The 22162-nt window shown below is 44.1% G+C and overlaps 1 protein-coding gene across 5 annotated transcripts in view; it reads right to left on the bottom strand.

The window, feature by feature from the left end:
- The window catches only part of SEMA5A (semaphorin 5A), a 472280-nt gene that overhangs the window by 106492 nt on the left and 343626 nt on the right, over positions 1 to 22162 (bottom strand). The gene's annotated exons all lie outside the window — the stretch shown is intronic.

The raw sequence follows: 22162 nt of genomic DNA, 5'->3' as shown, positions 1-22162 counted from the left end.
TTGGCTGTAAGCACCGCCTGTGAATCAGGCATCTCCCCAGACCGGCTGCAAAGAGCACAGAGAGGAGGCCTCTTAGCCAGCGAGAGTCACAGCACGGCCAATACCACGTATCAGGACGCAGACCTGAAATGTGTGCTAATGTCCCCGGCGTGCTTTGGCGAAGGCCCTGGTGCCAGCCTGCAAATCAGGGGGCGAGACAGCAAACCCACTAGAAGTACTCCCTAAAGCCATCCTTAAGCTCCTCAAATCAACCCATCAGCATCCTGAGTCTCAAAACATTATAATTATCACCCTGCAAATACAGAAAATGAGGCTAAGAAGTTATTCCAAAACCAGGATTAAATCTTCGGCTTTGAGGCTTCCTATCAATCCATGAATCTCAAGAACAATTTGGACAGGAATATTTTCAGGTTTCCATTCCTATGGAAGTGCTCAGAGACTCAGAATATTTCTTTTAAAGAGAAAAGATATGCACAGACATATGTTACCCTGAATTTATTTTTAAAAGTCTATCTGAAATATCTCCAGTGAATACTTACTGATTACGAACTGACTTCATAATAACATATGCAGCCTTAGTAAATCAGGGCTTAATTTTATTTTGAGCTATCTGGATAAATGTGTTACTTCCGAAAAAGTTCAAGCATAAATGGAATTACGCTATACGTTGGGAAGATGAAAAACACAGTGCCTGTCTTTGAGGGAAGAGAGAGAGAGAGAGAGGGCACAAGCCTACACAACAGGGCCACAGACATTCTAACGAAGGAACATCTCACAGACTTAAGTGTGCAAGAAAACTTGTACGTCTTTACTACAAAAGTCAACCTAATTTGGACTCGGTGACCACAGTCCCCAGCTGGTGGGAAATTCAACATCAGTGACTCTGGGGTCTTCCTGCCCCGCACAGAGAAAAGCATCAACAACCATGCACAGCACTGAGGCACGGTGGGGACAAGATGGGAGCTTCAGGGAAGGTGACTTCAGTACAGAGATGTCTCAGCCACAATACCCTGAGAGGAAGTCCTCACCAGCAGATGGAAGTGCCAGCCTTCCCGTGGAGCAGTGACAGGCACGAGCCATCCTTTGGGACGTCATGACAACAGAAGATATCGTCCGAGCCAGAGGCCAGGAGGGGGTGCCAGGGACTGCCACCCCCCAGTGGGCAACAAGGCAGGTAGGAGGGCTTAAGTGAGAGACCCTTGGGATGGAACAAGAATAGTTTATAGCAATGGAGGGGAGGGGGTGGGGGTGGGGAGAGGGCAAAGGAGATGGGAGTCCAGCAGAAAAATCACCATCTTTGGACCGTTGTCACAGTATAGTCACGGGAAATGTGGATTACAGAACAAAAATGCTATTCAACAGCTGAACAAAGGCTCCTGCTGTTTATTATTTCTGCTGTTGATAGACTGCTAGTCTGAGAAACCCACCCAAAAGAATAATAGTTCAAATGTCAACATGCTCACATGCACGCTGAGTTTTTTTTTTAATTTTTTAAATGTTTTTATTTATTTTGAGAGAGAGAGAGTGGGGGAGGGACAGAGATAGAGAAGGACAGAGGGTCTGAAGCCAGCTCTGTGCTGACAGCAGACAGCCCGATGCAGGGATGCGGGGCTTGAACTCACAAACCGTGAGATCGTGACCTGAGCTGAAGCTGGACGCTTAACCCACGGAGCCATGCCGGCACCCCCAGGAACCTCTGCTTCTGTGAAGCTCTTCCTTCCTTGGCCTGCGCCTTGTTCTCGCTCCGGGCTCACACACCTGTTACCTTGGTGCGGAACGCCTTCCTAACCCAGAACACTCACCGTCCTCTCCTACGTCTGGAGGGAGCATCAGGACGCGTGTGCGTGTGCCTTGGATGCTCTGCACAAGGGGCCACCGGGGCAGTGAGTCGCCGTGGGCCGTGCTTGGCCTGAGCCCTCATCTCGGGCTCCCTCGCACCTCCACCTCTCTGTGCCCGAGTCACGGGGGGCACCTGGGGCTCTGGGAGCCCAGGAGCACCGCAGCCCCACACATACAGGTTCTCCACTTAACATGGCTTCCCGGCCGGCTTCCTCTTTGTGTCCTTGCTCAGAAAGCTGGGAGTCTTCTCTCTCCCCTCCACACACAGCCAGGCAGACCCCTCCTCCTGGGGTGTCTGGGAGGCCCGGGTCAGGGCGTTCTGTCACCATTCATCTTTCTGCCCGTTTTTCTCTGCCCATCCCCAACCCCCCCCCAGGGGAAGCCCTCTCTTGGGGGCACGATCGGATCTCGTTCTTCCCATCTTCAAGGCCACGTTCTTTTCTTTTCCTTTTTTAAATGAATGGCTGAGTATCATCATTGTGTGCCGAAACATTTTTATGGGGACGGAGAACACACTGTGTAAGTCTAAGTTGTACACATGCTGCTTTGAGGCACTTATATAATCATGTTACGGGGCAACATGATTACCCCGTAGCACAGCGTCCGCTAACACCTCTATCATGTCATGTGATGTCACCCCAAACAGATAGGTTTCGAAATACGAAATGACCCTGGAATTCCGAGGAATCTGTCTCTCCTTCGAGCACATTAGAACAAAGAAAAAGGAAACCTGGGTCATCCTGCACCTCACAGAAGAGAAGGGACGGGCTGAAGGAGCGACGTCTCTAAATCCCACGACACTGATGTGACCCCGCTAGTCTCGGCAGATTTAATCAGGAGCTGCCGCTGGAGTGATAGGCGGAGTACAGACCCTCGACGCCGCCTCACGGTCCAGACGAATGTTCTCTCCCACTTACTGGGCACACTGGCCGAAGCACGGGTACGAGGATGTGGCAAAGCCACTGGTCTCTTTCCGAAGCAGAAAGGCAGAGCCTGGCCCCTGAGAGAGACTACCGGGCAAACCACTATTTTGTTCGAAAAACAGGAAGACCCCGGTCGGTCCCAGAGAGCGCTTAATTTTTTGTTGCTGTTTCTGCTTTACAACATTTATTACGGTGTACTGACTCATCTTGTTTTGTGGGTTTGTACGCTTGACCTTGAGCACGACGGGGAGAAGATACTATGTCAGCTCTGTCCTCTGACGTGTGCAGAGTGGCCACTGATATGGCCTGTGCACAAGAATAAACACACACCGGGCGAGAGGCCCACTGATGGGTGAGGGACAGAATGGGAGAAAGAAGGAATGAGAATGTCATCATCCGTGCATCTGCTGGAAAAAATCCTGATTAATATTTTTCCCATTGTGGCCGTTAATGAGAGTTATGTTATCAGTCAGGGTGAAGGGCAAACAAGAAACATTATTTCCCCAACAGGCATAGATTTTAGCTGAAAGTGTCATAAACTAAATGGGAACGAAGAAAACCATTTTAATTGGTTTCATCTGATAAAATATTAACTCTGAAGATTTGCCATTAAAACTAAAACATTATATACCTTCGACACACTGAAAATTCAATACGCTACTCAAAGTGAGTTACGGGGGCGGGAGGGGACAAAAATAAACAAACAAAACAGATGCCAGTGTCAAAAGTTCAGAAATAACAGAAGTAAAACCAATGACTCACCGAAGCAGAAATTAGTAAAATTTACTGTGCACACACCAAAAGGACAGTGTGCAAACCAGGGCACTCGGGCCATTACACGGTCTTGTTATAAAGCAGCTTATGTAGTGGGAAGGTAGTGACTTTCTTCTTCACAGTGATTGGTTATTACATTAGAATTTTCTTAAATAATAAGCCATTGGTTAGCAGTCACCTTATATCAACCTCGGGAAACAGTTCAAGTCTCCTTAGGATTTTCAGAGGCGTAAGCAAGAAGTGACCCAGGTCAAGTTAGCCTTGCAAAACAAGCAAATTAAGTTTTGTTTGTATGACTGAACTGGTTTTGTCTGCTTGGGGACTTTTCAAGATTAGTTGCCATTTGTCTTTTATTTTAACACAAGAAATACATACAACTTTCTCGATCATTCTTGGAAATTCGACAATCAGCAAGAAAAGAAAAATCTGGCACTTTCAGCCAGCTGTGGCTCAGGTCCCCAGGGAGCTAACAGCACACACGCACGCACGCACGCACACACACACACACACACACACACACACACACGACTGGCACTGCCTTGCCACAAACTCTCCTAATAGCTGCTTCTTCTGGAAAGTGTCAGCTACTCATTCTGTCATGGACCCCAATTTGAAAGTCACAGTTTTGTAGTTTACTCTCAAATGGAAAACTGTGCACACGGTGAGAGACAGAGCTCCTGCAGGATTTTGAAGGTCGGATCAAAGCTGATAGTATGGATGTTATTTGCAAGACATGAATAGTCGTAATCACATGAAAATTTCATTAAACATGGCACCAAGTAACTTATATTTGCCTCCTTTCAGCACAACAGACAGCATGCATATACCCTAGGGGGTTACCAGATTAAATAAAGGATGCCCACTTAAATTTAAATTTTAGATAAACCGTGAATAATTTTTTTTCGCATTGGTATGTCCTCTTCAATAGTATTCATACTTTACCTGAAATTGAAATTTAAGTGAGCATCCTGTGTTTTCATTTGCTAACTCTGGCAACCCTGTTATACCCACATTTCGTCTGATCATCTCAGCAAGCTAGTTAAGATGTAGCTGATACACGTGACTCCTGAATAGCACAGGTTTGAACGGACTAGGTTTACTTGCGTGTGGATTTCTTCCAGTAACTAACAGTACAATGAATATAATAAATATTGTATTTTCTCTTCCTTATGATATTTTTTAAAGTTTATTTTGAGAGAGAGAGAGACAGACAGAGAGAGAGAGGGAAAGCAATAGCATGTGGGAGAAGCAGAGAAGGAGAGAGAGAGAATCCCAAGCAGGCTCCACACTGTCCACATGGAGCCCGATGCGGGGCTTAAACTCACAGACTGCGAGATCATGACCAGAGCCGAAATCAAGAGTTCGACACTTAACCGACTGAGGCCCCCAGGGACCGCCCTTATGATTTTTCATAGTAACATGTTCTTTCTTCTGGCTTCCCATATTGTAAGAATAAAACATACATTACACATAACATACAGAATATGTGTTAAGGACTGTTTATGTCATCGGTAAGGTTTCCAGTCAGTGGCAGGTGAGGAGTAGTTAACTTTTTGGGAAGTCAAAGTCACACGTAGGCTTTTGGATGTGCAGGGTGTGGGTGCCCCCAGCCCCCTGTTACTCAAGGATCCAGCATATACGCGTGATTATTCTTACTTTCTAGATGAGAAAAGGGGAGTTTCAGAGAGTAGAAGAATTAGTACGTATTTTTGATAAGCTGTATTTTCCAAGTCCTCTAAGGGATTCAGACATGAAGTAAGCTTTCACTTCAATGCTGATGAATGAGATCAAAGATTGTAACAAATAATTCCAAAGTAAACATTAATTAAAAAAGCTACTGCTAAAGAAGCAGTGTCATGCAGAAGAAGATGGCCATTGAGGAGGGCACTTGTTGGGATGAGCACTGGGTGTAGTATGTAAGCAATGAATCACAGGACTCTATCCCCAAAACCAAGGGCATGCTGTATACGCTGTATATGAGCCAACAATAAATCATATTAAAAGAAGAAGAAGAAGAAGAAGAAGAAGAAGAAGAAGAAGAAGAAGAAGGAGGAGGAGGAGAAGGTAGTTTTACGTAGATTGTCTGCCTTCTCTTTTTATTCCATGACCTTGTCTGCAAGTCATAGGAACCTGACCAGTTGGGAGGTAACAAGAAGAGAGTCAACATTCTGATCCCATGGGAGCTGCTGCCTGATGCCCACTGGGGGGACACGCACAGGTGGCAGCTGCTTCAGAAGGCACGTGTTCCCCTGGGCACCAGGACCACCACGCCAACCTCCCATATGCACATGCTGACGTGGGCGCAGCGGAGCAAACACAATGACTGACATGCCCAATCCTTTTTGCGCCATCTGTCTAGGGAGGCACGCAGAGCCAAATTCAAGTACGTGCCTACAGATGAGCAGAAGCTGTAGATACACTTAAAAGGTGGTATTTCTGGCAACACGAGAAAGGGAAAAGTACCCCAAGAAACAAGGACCATGCAAGGTACTGTCACCAGACCAGACCTCGCACAAACAAAGGGCTTCACTAACACGCTTGCCAGAGGAAACGGTAACGCTCCAGGGCATAAATCATCAGAATGTGCATCCAAACAATCCCTAATATTGATTCTTGCCGGTGACTAATGAAGCCACGGAAGACCAGAAGTGAGTCTGATGGCGGGTAGAAAATGCAGGGGTGAAATTGGATTACTGTAATAACAGAGATATTCATTTCGACCTCCATATTCTGGGCCATTAGGAAAATGACCAAAGGAAAAAGCAAAGATTGTAAATAAAATGGCTTACTGAGGTAAAGTTGGAAGATCATCACAGGAAGAAATAATAAATTCAATTTTTTTTCAACGTTTATTTATTTTTGGGACAGAGAGAGATAGAGCATGAACGGGGGAGGGGCAGAGAGAGAGGGAGACACAGAATTGGAAACAGGCTCCAGGCTCAGAGCCATCAGCCCAGAGCCCGACGCAGGGTTCAAACTCCTCAGACCGCGAGATCGTGACCTGGCTGAAGTCGGACGCTTAACCGACTGCACCACCCAGGTGCCCCAATAAATTCAATTTTAAAATGAACGAGGGATTGCTGGGAGAAAATATTTATGCAATACTTATCAAAAAACAGGAGTGTAACTTGAAAAAGATATAAAGAAATTGCCCCAAAGAATAACAGGCACAAGAGATGATCCATGAGGGGCATCTGGGTGGCTCTGTCGGTTAAGCACCCGGCTCTGGATTTCGGCTCAGGTCATGATCTCATGGTTAGTGAGTTCGAGGCCCATGTCAGGCTCTGTGCTGAGAGCCCAGAGGCTGCTTGGGATTCTCTCTCCCTCTCTCTCTACCCCTGCCCCACTCTCACGCATGCTCTCTCTCTCTCTTTCTCTCTCTGTCTCTCTCCCTCCCTATCTCTCTCAAACTAAATAAATAAACTTAAAAAAAAAAAGAAATGATCATGAAAGCCTGAATCTCGCTCCCTCAGCCTTCACCCCACAGGAACTGGGGTGTGTGCTCTACAGCAAACCAGCTATGGAGCAGTCCACAGGAAACGTAAATGAAACAAGAACAAAAACAAACAAAAATAAATGTGTGTGTGTGTGTGTGTGTGTGTGTGTGTTTTACACAGGAAATAAACAAGTATTTTGGTTTCAAAGGAAAAAAAATATATCCTTAGAGTGGAGTGTGGCAGTAAAGAAAGTTTCCAGGACAAATTCCTAGCGCATTTCCTGGGGACAAGAAGACCTATTCATGGGACCTGGGAAGGCAGCCGAAATGATTTCAATCCGCAAAATCTCCCAACACTGACGCCTGCGAGTGGGAGCTGACAGAGTTTGTCTGGACCAACGCCATCCAATGGCAATATATTACAGTCCACATAAGTACTTGGAAGTTTTTCTGGTATCTACCTTAAACAAGGAAAACCGACAGGAAAACAGATGAATTAATTTTTATTACTTATTTGTATTTATCCCAATGTATCCAAAGCATGATAGTATGTAAAATTATAATATGTAATTAATATATTATTGAGGTATTTTGCATTGAAACTTTTTTTAATGTTTATTTTTGAGAGAGAGAGAGAGAAAGAGAGTACGAGTGAGGCAGGTGCGGGGGGGGAGGGTGCTGGTGCAGAGGGAGAGGGAGACACAGAGTCCGAAGCAGGCTCCAGCCCCTGAGCCGTCAGCACAGAGCCCGATACAGGGCTCGAACTCGTGAACTGTGATTATCATGACCTGAGCTGAAGTCGGATGCCCAACCAACTGAGCCACCCCGGCGCCCTATTTTGCATTTTTTTTATACTAAGTCTTCAAAATCCAAGTTCGACTGGGACCAGTCACCTTTCAGGTGCCCAGTAGCTATTTGGTGCTGTAGCTATTTGGTGCTGTAGCTATAGCCTTGGGCAGCCTGGGGATGCACCAGGCTCTCCTGGTGCTGTCCTGGAGAGCCAGGTGTCTACCTTCCCCCCCCAAGATAGTAAGTTCATGAGGGTTCACTTCATCCACAGTATGACAAGCTCTGTTGGGCTGCATTATACACTTTGAATCTTGCCACATGATTTCCCTTGAATAAAGGGCTCCCATCCACAAATGTCTAAAAAAATCCCAGCACTGGAGCAATCGTTTCCTATTGTGGTAAGATAACCCAGGTCCCTAAAGGTTAACTAATGGCTCTGGGACTAAACCTGGCCCTTAACTCCTCATCTCCCCATGTGGCATCGCTCAGCTGACAATGTACCACAGGCAAGTGACAGATGTCCTGTGAGAGAGTATGCAATCACTGTCGGGTCAGGTCGGAAACCTATGGGTTGCCACAAAGCAATCAAACCATTAGGGAAGGTTCTCCCTGCTCTTCGTTTGCTTGGTAGGGTTTTCCTTTCAACTAGGGGTCAAGCTAGTCCCTGTTCTTCTTTGGAGTGTAGTTTCTGTATCACTCTTCTGAGAAAATGAAGGACCCTGAGGACCTTCCAAACAGAAAGAGTGTGGGTGACATCATCTTTTAGGATCCGCAGTTCGAATAATCAATGTTATAGCTAATGCACAGAGGAAAAAAAGAAACTAACCAAAATTAAAGTAGCAAGGAATGAGAAGCACAAGTGTATAGCTTGATGTGTAAATAGGGAAATACTGGCCACCTTCACTTTCCTAATTCGGTTCATTTTCTGAATCCACGTGGATTCAGACAAGTCCATGTGGGAGAACGCAAGAGACCCCATTGATAGGGCCACCTCTCATTGCAATTGGCCTTCTACCATTATGTTTTCCGAATTAAAATTCCAAATGGTCACAGGATGTTAGAGATGGAAGGAACCTACAACAATATTGCGAATTTTGCAGGCGAGGAAATCAAAGCCCAGACAGGCTAAGTGAGTGCCAAAGTTCACTCTTGGGCCAGAATTTAGAGCCTCTTCATACCAATCAAGTGCTGGTTAGTTTTGTCCTAAAAGTATGGAAGGGATAATATGCAATGGCTGTAATGGTGCATCAGTATCAGCATGGCTGATGAGCTCCTAAAAGATCAGGGGGGCTGATTAGCGGTGTGTGAAGCGAGAGCAGTTAATCAAGACAAAGATTAAGCTATGATTTAGAGGTCTGTGCTTATCTTATCCTAGAATTCAGTCCACAGTAACTGATGTATAAGTGGTGCCAAGCCCGGAACTGATCTGACTTCTCCATCAGGCTTTGGGCTTTCACTTCCAAGAGCTCAGGGCACAAACAAGAGAATAATCTGATGAAAAGGGTTATCTTAAAAAAAGGGGGGATTTGGGGCGCCTGGGTGGCTCAGTCGGTTAAGCATCCGACTTCAGCTCAGGTCACGATCTTGCGGTCCGTGAGTTCGAGCCCCGCGTCAGGCTCTGGGCTGATGGCTCAGAGCCTGGAGCTTGCTTCTGATTCTGTGTCTCCCTCTCTCTCTGCCCCTCCCCCGTTCACACTGTGTCTCTCTCTGTCTCAAAAATAAATAAACGTTAAAAAAAATTTAAAAAAAAAGGGGGGATTTAAGGTGACAAAAGACATTTAAGCCAAAAGAATCTCACAGTAAAAATAAGACCCTGAAACCACTGTTTGCTGTAGGTCACGTTCGCTCTGTGCAGTGTAAGCCCTACTACACATCACTCAGCTATGCTGGTTGAGAATTGGTCATATTTTTAACTTAGGGGGAAAATAACGGATGTTTTTGTAATTGTCAATGTTCACTTTTCTCACTAATAAGGACTGAATAGTTTTAATGAGATTCAATTTTGCGTCTTGATAGAGATGGAAAAGCATAACCATCTCTCCTTTGCTATGAAAATGGGTCTTATAAGAAGATAGGGAGTATTATGGGCTAAATTGTGTCCCCTCAACGTTCATGGTGAAGTCCTAATTCCTAACACCTCAGAATGTGACAATATTTGGAGACAGGGACCTTAAAAAGGTAATTAACACACAACAGGTTGTATAGAGGGAGGTCCCTTCTCCAGGTTGACTGGTATTCTTGCAAGAAGAGAAAAATTAGGATGCAGACATGTGCATCCACATGTGAGGACGAATCAGAAAGATGGCCGTCTGCATCCCAAGGAGAGGAGTCTCCGAATAAAACAACTTTGTCAACACCTTGACCTTGGACTTCCACCTCCAGAAATAAGTGGGCAGGGCGGGGGCGGGGGGGGGGCACCTGGGTGGCTCAGTCAGTTAAGCATCCGACTTTGGCTCAGGTCATGATCTCACGGTCCGTGGGTTCGAGCCCCGCATCAGGCTCTGTGCTGACAGCTTGGAGCCTGAAGCCTGTTTCAGAATCTGTGTCTCCCTCTCTCTCTGCCCCTCCCCTGCTCACGCTCTCTCTTTTTTTTTTTTTTTTCAACGTTTATTTATTTTTGGGACAGAGAGAGACAGAGCATGAACGGGGGAGGGGCAGAGAGAGAGGGAGACACAGAATCGGAAACAGGCTCCAGGCTCTGAGCCACCAGCCCAGAGCCCGACGCAGGGCTTGAACTCACGGACCACGAGATCGTGACCTGGCTGAAGTCGGACGCTCAACCGACTGCGCCACCCAGGCGCCCCTCTCTCTCTCTCTCTCTCTTAAAGACAAAAATAAACATTAAGAAAGAAACAAAGAAAGAAAGAAAGAAAGAAAGAAAGAAAGAAAGAAAGGAAGAAAGAAAGGAAGAAGTGGGAAAGAAGTTTCTGTTTGTTTAGTCTACCCAATCTGCGGAACTTGTTATCTTCGTTATGATGCAAGCTGGCACAGGGACTCCATGTCAAGAGTAGGATATACAAAAATAAAAAATAACCAAAAAAACCAGACTTTCGCCCTTCAGATAATTTGCTTAAAGCAATTTCAAAACTAGACCATGAGTTATTTTTCCACATTCCCTTAAGAGGTCATGATTGAAATTGAAATGCAAAGGCACTATAAATTATAGGTTTGACTTGTATGATCACAATGTAAGATTCATATTAGTTACAGCCTAGTATTTTCAAATACTGCCATTTATTTCACTTAATCCCCTATACGTTTGATCCCGGGCTAGTAAAGCAGCAAGAGAATGATATAGGACATGGAACATTGTGAAAAATGGATGCATTTTGATAAGCATTATAAAATAATTCATACAGACGGTGCTGTTACTCACGACCTTTATGCTAAAGGCTCTCCTGCTCTTTGGGGGAACATCAGAGAGAAGGGAATGAGCACTCAAGAATGAACTTTCAGGTACCTGAGGAAAAGGGCGCTGATTATAATGAATTTCTTTTTGAAGGATTTCTAGAACTTTAGTCTCACCAAAATTTCAAAAGTTTATGAAAACACACCTTTTTTTTTTTTTTTTTTTAGGAAAGAAGGCAGGAAGGAAGAAGGGAGGGAGAGAGGGAAGGAAAAGAAAAACGTGGTCAGCTCAGAACAGTTACGACTGCTGTAAATAAAAATGATCATTTTTGAGTTTTCATGCTTGCATATGACCAGACAACCTTCTGCAATTCACTAGAGCCTGAACAATGAAACAACTAAGCTTAAAGTAAAATGCCTTATGCTCTACGTGTAGAGTGGCTTTAATTCGATGAATTTGAGAACACTGAACATTGAAAAAAGTGTCAGAGAAATGGATTCTTAAGAACAGCAGCCTGGAGGCACCACCCAGGCTCAGTCAGTTAAGCGCCCGGTTCGGCTCAGGTCATGATCTCGCGGTTCGTGAGTTCGAGCCCCGCATCGGGCTCTGTGCTGACAGCTCGGAGCCCGGAGCCTGCTTCGGATGCTGTGTCTCCCTCTCTCTCTGACCTTCCCGACTCGTGTTCCGCCTCTCTCTCTCTCTCTCTCTCTCTCTCTCTCTCTCAAAAATAAACATTCAAAAACAATTAAAAAAAAAAAGAACAGCAGTCTGAAGCACTTCCAAAACACACAATAAATATATATTTCCTCTAAGGTACAAAAAAACTTAAAGAGTGGAGTTATACATAATTTTGTGTTTTGTAAAAAAAAAAAAAGTCATAAAAAGCAAAGAAAGGGCTGGTTCAGAAAAATGTGGAATAAAGATGCAGAGATTATTTATTGCAAACCATGGATGGTTAAATGTAAGCCTGACTCCATTCTCCTCTTGTGACATCTCAATGTGTTACTGTATTTTAAGGGAGTGTTCATTAGTGAGCTTGCTGTGTGCTGAATCCAGTACAGAAATGAAACCCACGAAACGGACACAGGGCACTTCTGACAATGGTTACCTGCGACTGGGTTGGAGATTCACTGTGGACACTAAGACCACGAACCTGGAAAGCTAAATTACTGTCTTTCCAATTGTGCATTTGACTCTATTTGATTCTCTGCCACTGTTTCCAAGAGACATTTTATTGTTTTGTCTCATTGACCCAGAGTTGCCGTGGAGTAAAAGAAAACCTTTTGTATTTGCATCCATTACTGTTCCAACCATTATCAGTGAAGTAATGATGAAATGCCCTCTTCCGCTCACTGGGCAGCATGTTGCCATAGCAACAGATCATTACATAAAGTTCATCAATTCAGCTGCTCATTATCCCAAAGTAGCAGACAGCTAATATGTTATGAAAGTTCTTTCTTTTAACTTGTAATTGGGCAAATGAATTAAACTGGTTTTGGCAGTGGGAGCTCAGCATTGCATTTATATAGTACAAGGGAATTTAAAGAGGAAAACAGGGCTTCGTGGTTACTATACGAAATGGAGCTTTTGATTAACTCATTTTATCAGATTCAACTAATGGATTATTTTCTTTTTCCCAAGAAGAATACGCTAGCCAGTTGAAGCCTCTTAGTCATAAATTGTATGCGACATTCTTCTACCCCTAAGTATTATTTTAAACCATATTCCCACATCTCGCCCTGGGTTGAGAAGTTCCAGGGACGGTGGTCCTGGAGGATGTAGCTGGTCTTCGTCACTGTGATCTCGCTGGCATCTGCAACAGTGCCTGGCACACGGTAGGTGTTCGAGCAGAGCACAGGGTTCAGAGTGTGGACCCTGGGGCCCCACGGCCCAGGTTAGACTCCCAACTCCAACACTTACAGGCCACCTGGCCAAGAGCAGGCCAGTCACCCTCTGCGTCTCCTTCACCCTGGGGTCCAGCTCACAGGTTGGGGGCCACGCGGTGAGCTTCTCTGTGCAGAGGGCTTGAACGGTGCCTGGCACGCGGGGCACATTACATAAGAATCCGCTAGAATTATTGTCTTGCCACTTCCAGCTCGTGGATTATAAACCCTACTCAAGTGTCGTCTAAACCGAACAGGCTCCTGCCTCTGTCCATCCTCACCACACCCAAAGCTGGAGGGGAGATCCTGCCTCTGAGCCAACAGCATCTACCGCCTTACAGAAAACCACACCAGACCACACACTCCTTTAAAGTATGCAAAATCATAGGCCGATTCTTATAGGAAGTTTATCACTGGAGTTTCTCGTGAATAAAAACAGTATTACATTTAAAATGAGAGCGATCAATCCAGCCCTCTGGGTGTCCTCTCAAAACTCCCCTCTGACCACACCACTTAAATCTAACTCTCATCTTCCTGTTAAGGAGGCAATTCAAGTTTCCAGAAGGAAATTACTCGCCTTAGATTTATTGTATCTAAATTACAAAACAGCCACCCGGCTGGCAGTGGCGGCCGCCCTTCTCTGACAGTCACCAGGCAGGAACACAGAGTCTAAATCACCCTGTCACCCCAGTGGTGAAATTTACACTGCGTCTGGTCCCATTAGTGTGAGCCAGGATGGTTGAGAAAAATCTATGCTAAGCACTTTTGTACTTTTGCAACATTAATTTAAAAGGGGGGAAAAAAGAGAGCTCGCTACTCAATGGAATGAAAATTGTCATTTTTCTGAATTTCTACATTATACTAATTATGAACTAGTAGCTGATGCGTCAAGCTATTTGGTAGCTACAATTTTCATGCACTTTCTTCAGGCATGACCTTATCCATTCCTATGGCTTCAGAGCTGAGCTGAAGTCTCTATTACTGAGCCAAGCTTTTCTCTTTCACTTCAAAAAAAGGATTTCCAACTACCAGACCGCCCCCATGCAACTGGAACTCACCATGTTCGAAACCCCGTCATGTCTCTTCCCCTTAGGCTCAAATCTGTTCATGCATCTGAAATCCTGAATTCATTTGTTAGGATAAGAATTTCAATGTGGCACATCCTATCTTTCAGCTTTATCTCCTGTCTCCCCACCCACAACCCCAGCGAATTTAAATTTCTCACCTTTCAAATGCCCCCATATCTTTCTATAGCTTTCAGTTTTCCATATTCTGTGCCTTCTCTTAGGACGACCCACCCATCCTTCCCCACCAGGCAGCCATCTTATCTTTCGAGATGCGCTGACAGCTCGAGAAACATATTCCACCTGAGCATAGACGGGACTCTGTGAATGAAAGAGCAGGGATTTCTTAACAGAAGTTATGGGGACAAGTGTGGACCTCCAAAAGCATGAAACAGGGATGTGAGATAAGGAACCAAATATCCGAGGGGCAGGAAAGCCTTAGCTGGATCCAACGGGCAGGTGTGACATGTATTCTCAAATGTCCCCGTGTAGGGCAATGGGCTCTCCCCGTGACACTTCTGAGATCATAGGCCCCACACTGATGGGCAGATTCCAGGCCCCTTCAGCCTTCTGGCTTCCACGCTGACTTTCCAGGGTGGCTCTCCGAATCTTCCATGGGTTTAGTTTGTGATCTACGTGGCGTCCCAGCCCAGTTCTCAATCACGAAGAAGGCACATTATGAGTCCTAACAAAATACACTGTTTTTCCATAACTAAGACTTGACTCTTCGAGAGACAGTCAAAGCCTAAAACCAGTTATACATTGAAGGCCATGGTGAGGGTCCCAATCAGACAGCAGGAAACATGGGACCAGGGGCGAGGGACAACAGGTTCTTGTCTGGAGATGGGGCAGGGTCATCCTCAGGGTCCACGAGCAGTCCCCTGATTCCTGGGAGGGCCATGTGTCAGAGGACACAGGACAAAACCCAGACACTGGAGAAAAGACTGGATCACCGCTCGGGAGAGAAGATGTCCAAGGCTCTGTCACTAAAACCAGGGGAGAGTTCAGAGCACAGCCAGGGTGAGATGAGCCGGCACTGAGCCTGCGTCTTCTTGCTCCCAGCATGCTCTGTGCCCAAGGCCCGGAAGGAATCTGAGGAACCCGGAGGTGCGGGTTAAGGACCCACCTTCAAAAGTTAGAGATTCCTGAAGACAAACTGCCAGGCGGATCACCACAGGACAGCAATTCAGGAAACACCAAGGCAACTGGCTCTTATCTAGTCTACGCAGAAATAAACTAATGCTGAACACCAGTATTTAAAAAAATACCAACACTGTGCAATCTATAAAATTTCTAAAGGAAAGAAAAAAATGATTGTTTAACTCAAGGAGCAGCAATTCATTGTGAAGATTGCCTTTAAAGACCCAGTTTATCAAGGACGAGTCAGGACCACTATTTTTCACATTGAATCAGTGATCTTTTGCTGAAGCAAGATCAGATTTTAAAAATTAATTAAGTGATCATATCAATGAGGACCATATCAATGAGGCTTCTACCTTGATAATTAATCTCTTTCAATACTAACGGTGAATTTTTAAATTATTTTTCCAAAATCCCATAAATGTATTTGAGTATTCAGACAATTAATTAGTGGAATATTTACTTTTTGGTACATATAGGTGGAAACTGAGGCCTCTAAAACCTCCTATCTGTTCTGAGAGTGTGAAAACCAACTTCTACTGGCCTTAGGTCAGGGTCATTCTAAGGGACTCTTACTGACTGCAGACAACTCTTCAGTATTTTAGCCTCACATGGTAACAATGCTTCTTGCATACTTTCTAGTTGAAGAAACAAATTTTCCTTGAGCAAATTCTCCTTTCCTTTTTTCCAACTCAAGTTTCATTCCTCAAATAAAAAAGATCATATATTCAATCAGTTTCATTATACCCAGTTGGGAGCACAATAGTTAGACTAAAAACATGGGGTGCCTGTGTGGCTCAGTTGGTTAAGTGTCTGACTCTTGATTTTGGCTCATGTCATGATCTCACGATCCGTGGGATTGAGCCCCACACTGGGCTCTGTGCTGACAGTGTGGAGCCTGCTTGGGGTTCTCTCTCTCCCTCTCACTCTGCCCCTCTCCCGCTCACTCTTCCTCTCAAAATAAATAAACATTTTTTAAAAAAGAGTTAGACTAAACACAGATGACAAGAACCGCCCTCCTGGACACTGTTTTAATCTCAAAATGCTTTAAAACTTTCAAACTGAAGGGGTGCCTGGGGGCTCAGTTGGCTAAACATCTGACTTCGGCTTGGGTCAGGTCATGATCTCACAGTTTGTGGGTTTGAGCCCCATGTCAGCTCTGTGCTGACAGTTCAGAGCTGGGAGCCTGCTTCAGATTATGCGTGTGTGTCTCTCCCTGCCCCTCCCCTGCTTGCACGTGCTCTCTGCTCTCTCTCAAAAATAAACATTAATTTTTCTTTTTTAATTTCACACTGAGTTAAGCTTCTGTAGTCTTTAGAAATCCACAAAGTGATTGGTCACAAATTTAACTAATTTGCATTGAATGCTCTTAAAGAGTGACACAAAACCAAAAGAAGAGGTTGTTTTTTGTTTGTTTTTTTTTTTTCATATTTGGGGTAAAGTAATGACAGTGGGGTGGGGGCTGGGTGATGAGAAGGATGGCTGGATGGACAGATGGACAGACAGCTTCCCACTTTCCACCTACCTGCACATTTGGCAATTATTTAGCATTTCCTAAGGCCATCCAAGGCAAAACAAGGGAAGGAACTTTTATTCCACATTGATTTTTCTTTGGTCTAGATGTGTAACTGCCTATGTAATTATCATTTCAGGTTTTCTCGACTTAGGGTTGGGTCGGTTCAGCTGTCTCCATTCTTCCTACAAGGTTCCATTAGTAACAGTCACGTCCTCAGCTTCTCTGAGCAAATACTTATTTTTTTTAAGTTTTATTTTTTTAATTTTTTATATTAAATATAATTTATTGTCAACTTAGTTTCCCTACAACACCCAGTGCTCATCCCAGCAGGTGCCCACCTCAATGCCCATCACCCACTTTCCCCTCTCCCCCCATAAACCCTCAGTTCATTCTCAGTATTTAAGAGTCTCTTATGGTTTGCCTTCCTCCCTCTCTATAACTTTTTTCCCCCTTCCTCTCCCCCATACTTATTTATTGAACGGGTAAGTCAAGTCGGGGAAGCACTGGCCCCTAAGGACATCAGCTTGGAACACCACCCCCTCCTTAACACCATGAGAATTATATGGTTCCTTGATAAGAACGCTGCAACATCTTTTTGTACGGGCAATTCTATTTAAAGACCATAAAATACCTTATTTAAAAAGCAACAGTGTGCCCATCTCTTGTGTTTCAAAAGGAAAGAGGGATGAAAATTCTATAAGCCAACCAATAAGTGAACAGATTTTTCATCTCACTGTGAAACTATGCTATTTCTTGGAGGACAAAAATTAAAAGAAATTCTTCTGTTGACATCTCTGCAAATGACAAATACTGTTTCCTTCCATCCACCACAGGTTTGTTTGCAGACACGTGCACTGTCAGTAACTGCACCACCGTATCAGGCTGTTTACTCAAATCACAGTTTGCTGCAGACTTCCTGGTGGAAGGGAGTATGCTGCGTTAATCCGCCATGATGACCTGGGGACAGCCCACTTTTTCTAATGGCTTCCAGCGGGGACACTAATAGGTATGCCTGGCTCCCTCTACCTGGGCATTCTCTCACTCCTGGGTCTGTCAGATCCCTTTCACACCAAGGGATTCTTCTATCCACATTTCCTCTCCGGAAGGCTAACGTGCGAAGAAACAATGGGGTGTTTTTTCTTCCGGTCACTCTGCTGTGTGACTGCTTCTGAATGAAAGCCTGTATATAATGTCACTGTTAATGACATTTTATCATGCAGTGGAGACTGTACCTAGTCCTTCCTAGTCCTTCTGAGGGCCTGCTATCTGCTTCTAGAATTTAATGACCTAGAGGCCAAGGCTTAAATCTGCTCAGCAGCAGCTGGCCATCGCTGCCGGGCAAACATTGTCTCTACAGGTTAGCAAGGAGATGCTTGCGCAAAGACTGAAAAAGGGAGATTTTTAAAACCAAGGCGTAAACAACCCTACAAGTAATCTGACGGCCTGATCAGATGGGCCTCCGCTGTGGCCCACATGACCTGCCGCCTCTGCAAAGCCCCCGTTACCACGGCCATTGTGTTAGATGAAATCATTACAGAAAGATTTACTCTGAAGACAATATTCCTTTCAAGGGACAAAAGACGACCGACGGCACACCCTGGCCATCTGAGTGGAACCCAAGTTTTCCTAGCACACAGATTCAATTTGCTAACGTAACAGAAGCCAACCATTCCAGATTTTATAGTACTGACGACAATTTATTTTTTCTGATTGAACAGCGGGCACAATGGCCGTGTTAGGCCCGTTGACAGCAATTGCACATATTACTCTAATGCCCGCCTGCAGCGTGGATGTGCACCGGCATTCTAAAATTCTGTCCCTTGCCTTCTCAAAGGAAACACAAAACCTCATCCCGATCTTCTATGCTCAGAGGTCCGCGTCAATTGCTTCTGGAGGGACTCCTGAAGGCTCCCCAGGGGTCTGGAACAACCGAGTCAGAGGTGGCACCCCCTGGGGTAGAGACGCAGCCACCTCACCGCCTGTAGGGTGGCTGGAGGATTCTCCTGACATGTTGTGTGTTTGTCCCTCATGTCAGGAAAACAACATGCATCTAGGTCACGGTACAAAGAAAGGAAGCAGGAAAGAGGGAAGAGATACGGTACGTTGTTGATATCATCGCCTCGCAAAGTCTCCAGGGAGAAAGGGTTCCTCTGTTCCTCTGCAGCAGTGGAGATGTGGGGCATTGGTAAAACCTCTTTGGGGTTTGACATCCTCTCCCACAGAAATGATCTAGGCATACTACCTAGATATCTGTAGAAACAGGAGGACGGTAGGTCTGTAAATGGGAGGCTACTGTACTTCAACTCTAGTAATGACCACGAAACCTTAACGAGATATGTCAAATGTGAGCATCAGATGGGATTTATGTGAAGAGATGGGGTGAAGAGAAATGGTGTGTATTTCTTCCGCCCACAGACCACAGCACTTTACTACTTGAGGCAACTTTCAATCAATGCTGATCATGTGCAACAAGCAAGAGGAAGAGTAGAAGACTCAGCAGGGTCTCTGACACGACAGGTGGGGGGAGAGAAGGCAGAGAAGAAAAGAGCAGGAAAATGGGCCACTCCATAGACGCCGGGGCAGACTGCATCACATTTAGAGGAAACCGGGACAGCCACTAAGTGGTAGCATTGAACTTATTATTTTGTGGGTGGGGAGCTGGGCGTAAGCAACTAAAATTATTCGGAAAACATGTTTAAAAACAACACGTCTTAAAATACAAGAACGAATGCTCCTGTGTTTAGTAAAGCAAAACAATGAGTTGTTCTTATGCCATTTTAAGTGGCTTGCCATTTTTAAATTGTTTTCAACAGTACACTTTCCATTTTAATTTGGCTTCACATAAACTAATACAAAAATGCAAATTTTGTTCATGGAGTTCTGGTCATTGAGAAATGTCAGCGGAACAGGAGAAGGCCAGGCTACACACTTGAAGTTTGGCTGCAAGGTCAGATGCAAAGTGGCCAAATACCCTCAGGTGGATTAGTGTCCTGGGGCTGCTGAGATAGAATACCACATTCTTGGATGGCTTAAGGTACAGAAACGTATTGACTCGCAGTCCTGAAGGCTAGAAGTCTGTACTCCCTGAGATTCTGGGCAAAATCCTTCCTCGTCTCTTCCCAGCTTCTGGTGGTGGCTGCCCATCATTGGTGCTCCTTGGCTTGTGGCTGTTCATTCCAGTCTCCGTCTGTGTGGTCACATCATTCTCCCTATGTGGGTCTTTCTCTTCCTCTTATAGGGATACCAGGCATATCTGATAAAGGGTCCACCTGACTCCTATGGGGCTTAATCTTAACTACTTGCACCTGCAAAGACCCTATTTCCCAGTAAGCTCACAGTCTGAGATAATGGTGGGTTGGGTGGGTTGGGACTTCACCATGTCTTTTGGGAGGACACCATTTAACCCATAACACCGGGTGGTTGGGATTTTCCTACACGGCTATTATTCCCTGCAATTATTTTATCATTAAACTCAAAATCTGTTAAATTCTAAGGAACACTCAAACTACATAATGCTTCCTTCTAGCCTATGGGAACACCTTACACAAACAGACACACATGAGCATGTTCAGATTAAGTTTGGATTTTTGATGTCCAGCGAGAAGGACAGAATTAGGGGTGACTGTTGCAAAATCTTCCCAACAAAAGATGCGCACAGCTTCATGCTTACTCATGACACCGATTGTAAATATTGAAGGAAGACAGTGGTTAATAATGGCCACAGAAATGAATCATTTAATTTTTAGTGCCCACAGGGATCTCCCTAGAGCCTCTCAAGTCTTGTGTACCTCAGTCCTAGGGATTGTTGGGGCCTGTCCTTCACTCAGCAGCGTCATGTTCCTCTCTACAAAAGGGGAACTGCAGGGCTTAAGAGAAGGTACTGGAAGGAACTGTACCCAGGGAGATAACGTCTGGAATGGGATTTTTGCATTTGCTAATAAGCTAGTCCCCAATCGTTACTCTTACAGGAGAAATTTCTAGAGTACACAGAACATTGTTTCTTTCTCTGTTTTTTCTACAAGCTCAAATGGGATTTTCCTACACTGCTATTAGTCCCTGCAATTATTTTATCATTACTGATTTCTGAATTTTAATAATGGTTGGTAGCAAGTAACAATAAATACATATTCTATATTCTATTCTATATTGAAAATATATTTGAAAGAGAAGAAAGGGAGGGTAGGATACAGCCACTCACTGGCTATATTTTCTCCACGGTACTCATGGAAAAGCCACAGGAAGCATGAGTGCTGGGGTCCCATCTGCATTGAGGCGTCTCCTTTCTCTTCCCTGGGGTTATTATCTGACCCCCAACCTCTGGTGGCCCTCGGAATGTCACCCATTCAGTGACCCTTTCTCCTGCACAGTGGGCCGTCTCAGTGAGACGATTCCCATCAGTAGCTGCAAACTTTCTAAAGTCAGATTCATGGAGTCTAATCTCTACCGAAAAGACTCAAGATGGCACTTTCTACCACACGAAAGTCCTTGGAAGTGGAATTCTAGTCTCTACGTCCTACTTCCTCAAAACCATTAAACACAATGGATCCCACTTGTTTCCCTTACAAATGACTTGTTAACGCTGAAACCTGGCCTCCCCCCTTCCTTCGTTGTGCTGTACTTTTCCCCCAACCGACATTTAACCTAACCGTTTTGTGGTTGGTACCTCTCTCTGAAATACGAGCTTCTTCATGGCTGGGAGTCTACTGTGTTCACAGCTGAGCCCTCTCCAGGGAATCAGGGCCCCACACTTCCAGTTCTCCCTTCTTAGAAAAGGTTGTCAGCAATCACTCCCCTGCCCACAGCAAACAAATCAGGAGTTACTAGTGATCTTATCCATTTCATCCTTACATACTTCCAGAACATATACTAAATCTGTTAACTTTTCTCCACAAAAATCCCCAAGAACAGTGTTTCTCAAATGTTTTTTCCTTTATCTCTCTGACAAGGAGACTCTTCACAGTTTTGGGTTTTTTTTTTTTCTGTACTTGTCCTCCAGCACAGGAAATTTTAATACTAAAGACTATATATACACTATATGTGTATATATATATAATATAAATATAAAATTAATATAAATATAACATTAATATAAATATAAATATATAAATATAAAATAAACACATAAATATATAAATATAACATAATATACATAAATATAAATATATAATATATTATATTTATTAATTTGACATATATACATCAAATATATATATTATATAATTATATATAATATATTGTATATTAATATACAATATATTATATACTTATATATAATATATTGTATATTAATATACAATATATTATATATAATTAATCTGTAATTAATTATATATAATATATAAAAATATAAATATAAAATAAAATATAAATATAAAATAAACCATAAATATATAGTTATATATATATATATATGTTTTTGCTTATGCAGTGCGTGCATATCTGTGCTTTG

This window comes from Acinonyx jubatus, chromosome A1 (genome assembly GCF_027475565.1).
Source record: "Acinonyx jubatus isolate Ajub_Pintada_27869175 chromosome A1, VMU_Ajub_asm_v1.0, whole genome shotgun sequence".
In the NCBI taxonomy this organism is placed as follows: Eukaryota; Metazoa; Chordata; class Mammalia; order Carnivora; family Felidae; genus Acinonyx; species Acinonyx jubatus.
This window is presented reverse-complemented; position numbering and strand designations above follow the sequence as displayed.